This window comes from Lipotes vexillifer, unplaced genomic scaffold (assembly GCF_000442215.2).
Source record: "Lipotes vexillifer unplaced genomic scaffold, Lipotes_vexillifer_v1.1 scaffold575, whole genome shotgun sequence".
In the NCBI taxonomy this organism is placed as follows: domain Eukaryota; kingdom Metazoa; phylum Chordata; class Mammalia; order Artiodactyla; family Lipotidae; genus Lipotes; species Lipotes vexillifer.
In genome coordinates this window covers 1,212,387-1,225,041 of record NW_006780198.1, presented here as the reverse complement: position 1 = coordinate 1,225,041, position 12,655 = coordinate 1,212,387, and the positions used below count along the sequence as shown (strand labels likewise).

General features: G+C 38.6%; 1 protein-coding gene and 1 non-coding gene across 3 annotated transcripts in view; one reads left to right on the top strand and one right to left on the bottom strand.

Moving 5' to 3' along the window:
- The window catches only part of DNAJC11 (DnaJ heat shock protein family (Hsp40) member C11), a 71,144-nt gene that overhangs the window by 6,328 nt on the left and 52,161 nt on the right, over positions 1–12,655 (top strand). The gene's annotated exons all lie outside the window — the stretch shown is intronic.
- TRNAG-CCC (transfer RNA glycine (anticodon CCC)) lies at positions 102–174 on the bottom strand. Its single transcript has one exon. It is a non-coding gene; the product is annotated as a tRNA-Gly (tRNA).

Below are 12,655 nucleotides of genomic sequence, written 5' to 3'. Positions count from 1 at the left end.
GTTCTTTTTTTTTTTTTTTTTTTTTTAGTATTTATTTATTTGGCTGCGCCTGGTCTTAGCTGTGGCATGTGGTATCTTTAGTTGTGGCATGCAGGATCCAGCACCCTGACCAGGGATCGAACCCAGGCCCCCTGCGTTGGGAGCACAGAGTCCTAACCACTGGACCACCAGGGAAGTCCCACCTAGTCCTTTCTTGAACTTATAATGCCATCTTGGGGATAATGCATTCTATAAATTTTGTAAGTTTTTTTCCTTCTATGTTAAGTAGAACTTAAGTGTTCTAAGGGTATTCCTAGCTGTAGAAACTTGGAATTGTTTGATCAATCTCCTGTTTAGCTTTTCTGACATATTCACGATTTGATTGTTTTTCTCTTAAGCCCACCTTTTCAAAATGAAGAGTCCTAAAGTGGTGGTAGAAGGCCAACCTCCAAAATCATGAGAAATATAGTGTGTGCATCTGACCTCTATACTTAACACAGGCGGGTTTTAGGGAAGGACAGCTGAGATCACTTAGCCCAGTACCTGGCATTTTGGGCACCTGTGAGCATGTTGATGATGGCGTAAAAAGGCCAAAGATGGAGGTGGAGCTTCGGAAGAGGTCAGTGGCTTAAAGAGCAAAGCCTTTGAAGTCAAGTCCAAGTTTGACTCTCTAGCCCCCTGATATGGGGCAAGTTACTTAACCTCTCTGAGCCTGTTTCTTCATTCATAAAATCCAGACAGTAATTTTACTGTCATAGGGCTGTTGGGAGAATTAAGCGAGAATGCACGTAAGTGCTTAGCACAGTAATGGGCATATTATTATGTAAAGTAAATGCCAGTATATTTTTATTAGTATCATGAGCATAAAAGTTAATAAGGAATACTCTTACTGATTTGTAGGAATTCTTTATAGAATTTGGGTGAGTCCTTTGTCTGATAGATTAGTATAAATATCTGTCCCCTCTCTGTAGTTTGCCTTTCACTCTCGTAAATGTTCATGAACCGAAGATCGGTTTGAGCCAGGCCACACAAGTTATAATTTCTAGCCAGCTTTTGGGTCAGGGGTACATAATCAGATAAACTTCTCCATCTCAGACAAGTCATTTAGTTAACCTTTTTGATCTTCACTGTTTTTATCTGTAAAATGGGGGTTCTAATACCAATCTCAAGACATTTTATGAGTCTTCAAGTGTTAAATGAGGAAATATCGGTGAAAGTACTTTATTAGCTTTAAGTCTGTGCAGATGCGTTTGTGACACCACTGACAGCCTCGAAATCCCCTTCAGCTTTTGTGATGCTCTCCTTGCCCTCCCTTCTCACATTGCCAGTTGCTCGTTTCCTGTCTTCCTTAGAATTTCCCCAGGTTCAGTCCTCACCAGCTCGGCTGGTTTAAAGTGCTCTGCTCGGGCCCCGCATCTCTGCCTTCTGGCGATTATTGCTTACGTGTTAGATTCGCCTGCCTCTCAAGCCTGTCTGCCTCCCAGGTTCTCCTGACCCATGCATCCCAGTCAAAACCCCGGATGCGCTTTGGCTTTTCTTCTCCCCATAGTATTGAGCCCCTTCTCGACTGTCCTGTAAGCCACTCAGTCCATGAACCCCCTCGACTCCAGCCGACTTTGACCCCTTCATTTCTGTTTCAACTTCTAGGCTGCCAGCCAGCCAACCAGCCCTCATAACCTCAGCCTTACATTTCTGCTATAGTTTTCTTCAGGTCTCTCAGGTTTGCCTTCTGTCAGCTTTAGTCAAGCCGTACAAGTTAATATTAACGCACGGTACTGATCACATTTCTCTAGCCAGAAACCTTTCGTGGCTTCCTATTGTTTATTGGGTAAGGAAGGGTCAAACTCTTGGCTCCATTTTTAAAGCCCCTTACAAATTAGATGTTTTCTCTATTTTCTGCCTCCTTTGTGGTGATGTTCTGCTTTCTTCCACTGCAAAGCAAGCTCCATGTGGTCAGGGACCATAGTTGTCTGGTTCGCCATCAGGTCCCTAACAGTGTGAGCACATGACAGGTACTTACCAGATGTTTGCTGCATGAATGAGCAGGTGGGTGGATGTCCACATTGATTTGTTACCTACTTCCTGACTTCTTCTGCGCCTCTACTCTGGCCAGTTTGTCAGTGTTCTGTCTCTCCTGGTTCCTGGGGCATTCTCTTCCCCTGAAATGCCCCAGCCTGTTGTTGGTACCAAAGCAAATTGAATCCACCTTTTGCATTCCCATTCAGACGCCACTGCTTCCACGAAGTTTTCTCTGCATTCTGACAGCCCTGAACTTATGTCTTTATCATTAATACTAGCATTTTTGTTATATATTGTTTAGTTAAATCCATGTGTCTGGGGTGTTAGGGAACACACACACACACACACACACACACACACACACACACGCATACCTCCCTCTAGTTTATAATCTCCTTGAGGGCCGGGATGACATATTTCTATTGTACCTCCTGTGGTACTTAGAGTAGGGTTGACATTCTGGCTTGAAATGGTGAATATTTGCTAACACCGTACTCACCTTGTCCGGGTGCATTTTACTTTGTGGAATACCTGTATTGAGGAACACATTGCACTTTTGGCAATAAATCATTCTAGAGGAATTTACTGAAAGGAGTTTATCAACTATCAGTTTGGTAAATCTAAATTGTCACTTATGAAAATTGTTTAAAGTCAGGTACCAGAAGATGAGAGCAAATTCAGACGCACGCCTTTATACTCGGGCCCAGGGTAAGCCAAGGCCCGTGCAGACTAAGTTCCAGGCGGAATACCATGTGAGAGGAGGAAAGAACGCCTTTCCCTTGTCCTTTCTCATCTGGCAGATATTGATTATCTTCCTCTTATGTTTCTTCTTTGCAGTGAGGAAAGGTTACTTGTTTATCATGTTTTGTACTAGCACCAATAATATTTGTAAAAGTAAATAGCTTCAGATGGATTAGATTTATTTTTGTACAGTTCTTTTTCCTTTTGTCAGTTAAATGGAGCTGAATTTTTACAATCGGCACAGGTTAGTTTCCGTTGAAATCCTATTCTATTTGTGATGCACCTTACAAAGATGAGTCAGGCAGAATGATTTAGTACAGTCTGGATCATATTTGACGTTGAGGGTGAGTCCACATACGTTGTTGGGGTCCGTTATGTTTGTGCATGAACCCCACGTGCAGGAACTTATTTCCACATCCTCCAAAGATTTTTCCACATGTAAATGGAAAGGATAGAAAACTGTGTTGAGCAGGGAAAATGGCATCAGAAGAGGGTAGGGCTGTGTATGAGAGCAGCTTTATTGTCTGAAGCTTCAGGCTGTGTAGCAGGAACCTTTACAAAAACTGGTCTCTTGGTATAATCAGTATCTACTCAGTGATACCAAGTAATCTGTGACACCCTTTCTCTTCATGAAGCAACTCTTGCTCAGCACAAAGTACCCATGCTGTCTTGGTGTTAATTAGCTCTGAAATCTGCTTTTTCCTTTAAATTTTATGAGCACCAAGTATCGTAAAAAATTACAGCCTTTTATTAGCTGATGCAGTTTATTTCAATGAGATTGTCGTGGAACATATGGACAGTCATGAATCTTCAATTGTGGTAATCAGGCAAACCCCCCAAAATCCAATAGAATATAGTTTGTTGAGACTTTGTTGCTGAGATGCACTAATATATAGATACAGCCTGGAAGTTTGAACTTGAAACTTAATAGGTTTCAGCAATAAATAGCCTGGTGGCTTTACTTTTCTTAAAGTGAAGGTATGAGTTATAATTTAGCTGTTACTTGCATACTCTTATTAGGCCTTCAAAATATTGAATTAAATATCATTGTAGGGACTTCCCTCGTGGTCCAGTGGCTAAGACTCTGTGCTCCCAATGCAGAGGGCCCAGGTTCGATCCCTGCTCAGGGAACTAGATCCCGCATGCCACAACTAAAGATTCCGCATGCCACAACTAAGACCCCGGCACAGCCAAATAAATAAATAAATTTTAAATAAATAAATAAATATCATTGTAGTAGTTAGATGTGCTCTACACCAAACATTATTGGCTCTTAACTAGCGAGGGGGCTGCACTTCCTAGTCCCCTAGCGGTTGGGTGGGGGTCACATGACCCTTTCTAACCAGTGGTGTGAGAGGAAGTGATGTGTGTCCTGCTCAGGCTGAGGTACTTCAAGGCCAGGCCAGCCGGAGAGTCTCATGCTCTTCCCTCTGCCTCCATGACTGGCAGGGTTCCAAAGGTGTCTGTTTTGTCCACCTGGGACCTGAGGACATTTCCAAGCAGAGAACTAGCTGACCTGAGACGGACATGTAATGTGAGGGAGAAATAAACCTTTGGAATTTTTGGATGGTTTGTTACCACAGTATCACCAACCCAGCAGTTCTCAAACTTTTTGCTGTCAGGGCCTCTTTACATTCTTAAATTATTGAGGTTCCCAAAGAGCTTTTCTTTATGTGGGTTATAACTATCAATATTTAATAATAAGACACAGAGTGTACTTACTTCTTGTATTTCAGTACAGGCACAAGGAAGACTTAAGGATTTCAAAATAACTATGTATTCCACAACAATGAGGTTACAGATACACAGATAGCATAGCAGATATAACGAAAGATAGTAAGTGTGCAGCAAAAGAACTTAAAATCAGTTGAGTTAATCTCTGAAAACTAACGTGTTTATACCATAAAGTTACCACCTTAGAAATTTCTAGAAAACAGGAAAGTATACAAGTACACAATTCATTAACCGTCAGAACAATGATATACATCATGTAGCCTCAAGAAAACCCCACTATATTCTCATGAGAGAATGAGAAAAAGGCAAATAAAATCTTAGTATTATTATGAAAATAGTTTTGACCTGTGGACCCCCGAAAGGGTCTCAGGGACTCCCAGGGGACCCCACACCACACTTAAGAACCATTGACCCAGCCCATCCTGACAGATACAGTCATGGTTCAGACATACTGATGTTCCTCACATGCTGTAGCTTACTTTGCTAAACGAAGGTAGAAAATAAAAGCAGGGTGGCTGTATACTCTGAATATGTGCACATTGATTGCAGAGATGGTCTCCATCAACTAGAAATTAAATAAGTGAAAATGTAGCAGTGTCTTCAATTGCCTAATTATCTAAGGGAAGCAAATACAATGAAATTGTCATCAGGAGACTCTCTAAGCATTATACCAGAGCAGAAATCAAAGAGAGAATTGATAGGTTTGATTTTGTAAAAATGAGAAATATGTGTGTTTATTAAAGGAAAATAACTAAAGCCTAAAAACAATTATAAACCCAGTTAAAAGACTCAAAAGGAATCTAATATATTTGATAAAAATTCATATTTTTAAATATATAAGGAACTCTTGGAATCAAAAAGAAAAAGATTAATACCCTAATAGGAAAACAATACAAAGGAACAAATAGAAGAAATCTAAAATGCAAATAAGGGACTTCCCTGGCGGTCCAGTGGTTAAGACTTCACCTTCCAATACAGCGGGTGAGGGTTTGATCCCTGGTCAGGGAGCTAAGATCCCACATGCCTCGTGGCCAAAAAACCAAAGCAGAAGCAATATTTTAACAAATTCAGTAAAGACTTTAAAAATGGTCCACATCAGAAAAAAAAAATCTAAAAAAGTAAAATAAAATGCAAATAAGTGTATGGAAAAAATGTCACCCTCACTAGTAAAAAAACAAATGCAAGTTAAAACAAGGCTTTTTTTGTTTGTTTTGTTTTGTTTTCTCTCTACCAGACTGACAAAGATTTTCTTTTTCTTTTTAATGATAGTATTGAGCTCTGATAAGATGAAAATCTGTTAGCCAACCCTGCCAGGAGGCAGGAGGATTCTCCTCTGGAGCAGTTGAGCCAGAGGGACTCTGGAGCCTGGACATAGACAGTAAAGGGTGAGAGTGGCACGCTAACAAAGGCAGGGGGGTGCGTTAGTGTTTGCATGGTGAGACTTCTGGCTGTTCTTCCTTTATTCTCTGGTCTCTCGCCTGAAGGAACTAGCCCATCAGAAAGAAAAGACTGCCAAATGAAACTTCTAGGTTCCCTCCCAGGCATTTCACAGAGAAGCTCATCAGATGACAAGACCTGTTCACACATACAGAGCTTCCAAATAGCTTCTTAGTATCTTACTATGAAGTGTAAGTCAATTGCCAAAGAATGTCAGATGTTTGAGGGAAGGCTCCAACGTGAAATTCTGAGATCATGCAGACAGCAAGGAGAAACTAGAAGGAAGCAGACAATGCAGGGAGTTTGGAAACTAGATCATCTTCAGATAGATAAGATACTACATGTAAGAAATAAGAACAAGGTGATATATCAAAGAGCAATACTGTATAAAAAGAGGAGGAGCTCTTAGAAATTAAAAATAAGATAACAGAAATTCTGTGGAAGGGTTGGAAGATAAAGATGAGGAAATATGCACAAAAGTTAAACTTAAAAACTAGAAGATTGGTTCTTAGCCATGAAGTAAAGTAACATGAGGGGGAAGACGTTATGAAACAATTAATATGAGAATATTTCTCAAAAGATAAGAGACTATAGGTTAAAAAGGGCCATTCAGATAACTAGCATAGTGGATGGGGGAGAAAAGGACCCCCATACTAAAGGAAATCATAGATTAAAGAGACAGTCCTAAAAGTTTCCAAACAGGTCACAAACAAAGGACTGGAATTGGAAAGACATTAGGTATCTCACCAGTAGTGCTGTAAACTAGAAGACAGTGGAGCAATGTAATAAAAATCCTGAGGGAAAGTTATTTCCAAGCTAGAATTCTATACCCAGCCAACTATTCATTAAGTATAAAGGCAGATTATAAGAACATTTTGAGATATACAAAGCCTAAAATATTTTTCCTCCCAAGCAATCTTTTATTTCTGTTATCTAATTTTTAATTTCCGAGAGCTCCTCCTTCTTTTGAGAATATCTGTAAAGGAAACTACTGGAGATTGAGCTCCATCACAATGAAGAAGAAAACCAAGAAAGAGAGAAAGGCATAGGATGCAGAACAGAGATAGTGGCCCAGGAGAGATACCCAGGAAGATGGTGGCAGGAGATCCTAAGATGAAGTTTGTTTAGCAAGCCTAACAACCAGAACAGGGCAGAGAGCTCTTGGAGGAATGCCTCTTAGAGGGGGAAAAAAAAATGAAAGTGATGTGCTGTTTGATAATTGAGAGGAATATTAGAAGTCTTTACTATAAGAAGTATACTGTGAAGAGTTGGAGAAGAATCGTAACAGAGCCATAGAAAGTAAAGCAAATGAAAAAGATGAAGCGATTGTTAACTCCAGGAAAAATAAAAAGTAGTTCAAGAAAAGAAATGTAATCATAGTATATTTATGGTTTGATTCAGCTTTGAACTACATTTACAGTCATAATTAAAACTAAACTAATTAAAAAGAAAAACTGTGCATTGATTTGAACGAAAGTTGTGATAATTACATAGAAAGGAGGGGAAAGATAAGCACAAGGAAGTGGAAGAGAACTAAATTCTCTTAAATCTAAAATTTTTAAATTAAGGATATGAGTATATTTAGAAATAAAAAGAAAAATGCTAAAAGATTTAAAAGTGCTTGCATCTGAGGAGTGGGAGTGAATGCTGTTTGGGGTTATAAGTCTGGTAGTTTTATTTATAAACTGTTTATGTAGTCCTTGGATAAAATTAAATTTTTAAATTTAAAATAATTAAATTGTAAATACTTTCTGGAGATCAGTTCAGAAGACTAAAATGGAAGTCTTATACCCTTTTATCCAACAATTTTAGAAACTTATTTTCAAAAAGATAATCATGCATACACACAGTTTTAGCTATAGGGATGTCCACTGCAGCCTTTTTAAAACAAATGAAAGTTATTAATAGAAGATTGTTATATAAACTGTAATAACGGCATTTAAAATGGTGTAGAAAACACTTAATGACCAATAATACCCGAAAAAACAAAACTCCACAAGACCTTTAACTGAAAAAACAAGTTATACAATTATATTGTAGAAGAAATACTTTTTTTTTCTGTTTGCGGTACGCGGGCCTCTCACTGTTGTGGCCTCTCCCGTTGCAGAGCACAGGCTCCGGACGCGCAGGCTCAGTGGCCATGGCTCACGGGCCCAGCCGCTCCACGGCATGTGGGATCTTCCCAGACCGGGGCACGAACCCACGTCCCCTGCATCAGCAGGCGGACTCTCAACCACTGCGCCACCAGGGAAGCCCCTGATGCCATTTTTATAATCTATGCTTATGACAAAGTTGCTCTTCATATTTTTGAAAATGAAGTTTATTTTTGCTCCACATCCTCACCCACACTTAATATTCTCAGTCTTTTTCATTTTAGTCATTCTAGTGGTTGTTAAGTGTTTTTAATTTGCATTTCCCTAATGACTAACAATGTTGAATGTCTTTTCCTGTACTTGTTCACCATTCCTGTATCATCTTTTGTTGACGTTTCTGTTTACATCTTTTACTCGTTATCTTATCAGGTTGTTTATCTTCTTCAGTTGTGAGAGCTCATTGTATAGTCCAAATACAAATCTATGAGACAGATATTTTACAAATATTTTTCTTTTATTATCCTATATAGGAAATCTTTAACTCGAAGTTACAAAGATTATCTCCTGTGTTGTCTTTTAGAAGCTTTACGGTTTTAGCTTTCACATTTGTATCTTTTTTCCATTCTCAGGTTTTGTTGAGTTTTTGGTTTTTTCAAATTTTTAACTTGTAAGATACATATAACATAAAATTTACCATCTTAGCCATTTTAAAGTATACCGTTCAGTGATATTAAATGCTGCTTACATGTTGTTGTGCATCTGCCACCACCATTTATATCTCCTGAACTCGTTTCATTTTGTAAAACTCAAACTCTATACCTGTTAAACAGTATATATATGCCTGTTAAACAGTAAGTAAAATTATACGGTATTTCTCTTTTTATGACTGGCTTATTTCACTTAATATAATGTTCTCAAGGTTCATCCATGTTGCAGCACATGTCAGAATTCCCTGCCTTTTTAAGGCTGAATAATATTCAATTGTATTTATATACCATATTTTGCTTATCCATTCATCTGTTGATGGGTACTTGGGCTGCTTCCACATTTTAGCTGTTGTGAATAATGCTGCTCTGAATATGAGTGTACAAATATCTGTTCAAAACCCTGCTTTCGGGGCTTTCCTGGTGGCGCAGTGGTTGAGAGTCCGCCTGCCGATGCAGGGTACATGGGTTCGTGCCCCGGTCCGGGAAGATCCCACATGCCGCGGAGCGGCTGTGCCCGTGAGCCAGGGCCGCTGAGACTGCGCGTCCCAAGCCTGTGCTCCGCAACGGGAGAGGCCACAGCAGTGAGAGGCCCGCGTACCGTGAAAAAAAAAAAACAAAAAACCCTGCTTTCAATTCTTTTGGGTATTTACCCAGAATTGGAATTGCTGGATTGTATGGTAAATCTGTTTTTAATTTTTTTGAGGAACTGCCATACTATTTCCCATAAAACTCTATCATTTTACATTCCTACCAACAATGCACATGAGTTCCAGTTTCTCCACATCTTTGCCAACACTTGCTTGATTTTTTGTTTATAGTAGCCAGCCTAATGGGTGTGGAGTGGTATTTCATTGTGGCTTTGACTTGTATTTCCCTAATGGTTAGTGATATGGAGCATCTTTCCATGTGTTTTTGGCCATTCGTATATGTTCTTTGATATATGAATGTCTGTTTAAGTCTTTTGCCATATTTGAATCAGATTGTTTTTGTTGAGTTTTAGGAATTCTTTATATATTCTAGGTATTAATCTCTTGTCAGATATACTATTTGCAAATATCTTCTCCCATTCTGTAGGTTGTTTTTTCACTTTCTTGATGGTATCCTTTGATTCATAAAAGTTCTTGATTTTGGTGAAGTCCAATTTGTCCATTTTTTCTTTTGTTGTATGTGCCTTTGGTGGTGTATCCAAGAAATCATTGCCAAATCCAAAGTCATGAAGCTTTTACTCTATATTTTCTTCTAAGAGTTTTATAGTTTTAGCTCTTATGTTTAGGTCTTTGGTCCATTTTGGGTGGATAAACTAATAAACGGATTCAGCAAAAGTTGCAGGATACAAAGTCAATGCACAAAAATCAGTCGCATTAGTTTTTGTATATGGTGTTAGGTAAGGGTCTTCATTCTTTTCATGGGGATATTCAGTTACCCCAGTACCATTTGTTGAAAAGACTATCCCTTCCCTATTTAATAGTCTTGGCATGCTTGTCAAAAATAATTTGACGGTTTGTGTGAGGGTTTACTTCTGGGCTCTCTATTCTATTCCATTGGTCTATATGTCTCTTTATGCCAATATCAATCTGTTTTGATTACTGTAGCTTTGTTGTAAATTTTAAAATACAGAAGTGTGAGTCCCCCATCTTTGTCCTTTTTCAAGATTGTTTTGGCTTTCGGAATCCCTTGAGATTCCATGTGAATTTTAGAAGGGACTTTTCTATTTCTGTGAAAAATGTCATTGGGATTTTAATAGGGATTGAATTGATTCTGTTAGTTGCTTTGCATAGTAGTGACATTTTAATAATATTAAGTCTTCCAATCCATTGATATAAAGTATCTTTCTGTTTATTTATGTCATCTTAATTTCTTTATGTAAATCTTTTAAGTTTAAGTTAATTCTTAAGTTTTTTGTTTCTATGTGTTGACTTTGTATCTTGCAACTTTGCTGAACTCATTTGTTAGTCCTAACAAGGTTTTGTGTATGTGTGGAATTTTTATAGAGTTTTCTACATATAAGATAGTATCATCTGCAAACAGAGATAATTTTATTTCTTTTCCAGTTTGGATACCTTTTGTTTCTTTTTTTACCTAATTGCTCTGGCTAGGACTTCCAGTGCTATGTTGAATAGAAGTGGGGAGAACAGACATTCTTGCCTTGCTCCTGATCTTAGAGGAGAAGCTTTCAGTCTTTCACCAGTGAGTATGATGTTTGCTTTGAATTTGTCTTCTTCAGTTGTAAGAGCTCTTTATGGCTTTTAGTTTCTTTTAGTCTCCTTCTGTTGCTAGTTTGCTGAGTGTTTTTATGATGAAAGTGTGTTGAACTTTGTCAGTGCTTTTTTTTGCAACAGTTGAGATGATCATGGTTTCTATGAACATGGTATATTATATTGATCAATTTTCATACATGGAACTATCGTTGCATTCCAAGAATAAATCCCGCTTGGTCGTAATGTGTATCCTTTTAATATGCTTCTGAACTCTGCTGATATTTTGTTGAGGATTTCTGCATCCATGTTCATAAGGGATATTGGTCTGTAGTTTTCTTTTTTGTGTGGTGTCTTTGTCTGGCTTTGGCATCAGGGTAATAGTGGCCTCATAGGATGAGTTTGGAAATGTTCCCTCTTCAATATTTTGGAAAAGTTTGAGGATTGATATTATTTCTTCTTTAAGTGTCTGGAAGAATTCACCAGTGAATCCATCGGGTCCAGGGCATTTCTTTGTCAAGAGGTTTTTGATTACTAATTCAATCTCTTTACTAGTTATAGGTCTATTCAGATTTCCTATTGCATCATGATTCAGTCTTGGTAGATTTTGTATTTCTAGTAATTTGTCCATTTCATCTAAGTTTTCCAATTTTTCTATTTCTGTAGAATCAGTAGTAATATCTCCACTTTCATTTCTTTTTTTTTTTTTGCCATACGCGGGCCTCTCACTGCGGCGGCCTCTCCCGTTGCAGAGCACAGGCTCCGGATGCGCAGGCTCAGCGGCCATGGCTCACGGGCGCAGCCGCTCCACGGCATGTGGGATCTTCCCGGACCAGGGCACGAACCCACATCCCCTGCATCGGCAGGCGGACTCTCAACCACTGCGCCACCAGAGAAGCCCTCATTTCTGATTTTAGTAATTTGAGTCTTCTTTCTTTTTTTTCCTTAGTTAGTCTAGCCAAAGGTTTGTCGATTGTGTTGTCTTTTTGAAGAGTCAACATTTTTTTCACTAATTCTTTCTATTGTTTATCTGTTCTCTATTTATCTATGCTCTAATCTTTATGATTTCCTTCTCCTGCCAGCTTCGAGTTTAGTTTTTCTTCTTTTTCTAGTTTCTTTTTTTTCTTTTATTTATTTTTAAATTAATTTTTATTAGAGCATAGTTGATTTACAATGTTGGATTAGTTTCTGCTGTACAGCAAAGTGAGTCAGTCATACATACACAGATATCCACACTTTTGTAGATTCTGTTCTCATATAACTCATTACAGAATATTGAAGAGTTCCCTGTGATATACAGTAGGTTCTTCTTGGCTATTTTATATATAGTAGTGTGTATATGTCAATCCCAATCTCCCAATTTATCCCTCCCCCTCACCCCTTTGCCTCTTGGTAACCATAATTTTGTTCTCTATATCCGTGGCTCTATTTCTGTTTTGTAAATAGGTTCATTTGTACCATTTTTTTTTAGATTCCACATATAAGCAAAATATGTTTGTCTTTCTCTGTCTGACTTACTTCACTCGGTATGACAATCTCTAGGTCCATCCATGTCGCTGCAAATGACATTATTTCATTCTTTTCTAGTTTCTTAAAAGTTGTAAAGTTTGGGACTTCCCTGGTGGTGCAGTGGTTAAGAATCCACCTGCCAGTTCAGGGGATACGGGTTCAAGCCTTGGTCCAGAAAGATCCCACATGCCGCAGAGCAGCTAAGCCCATGCACCACAGCTACTGAGCCTGCGCTCTGTAG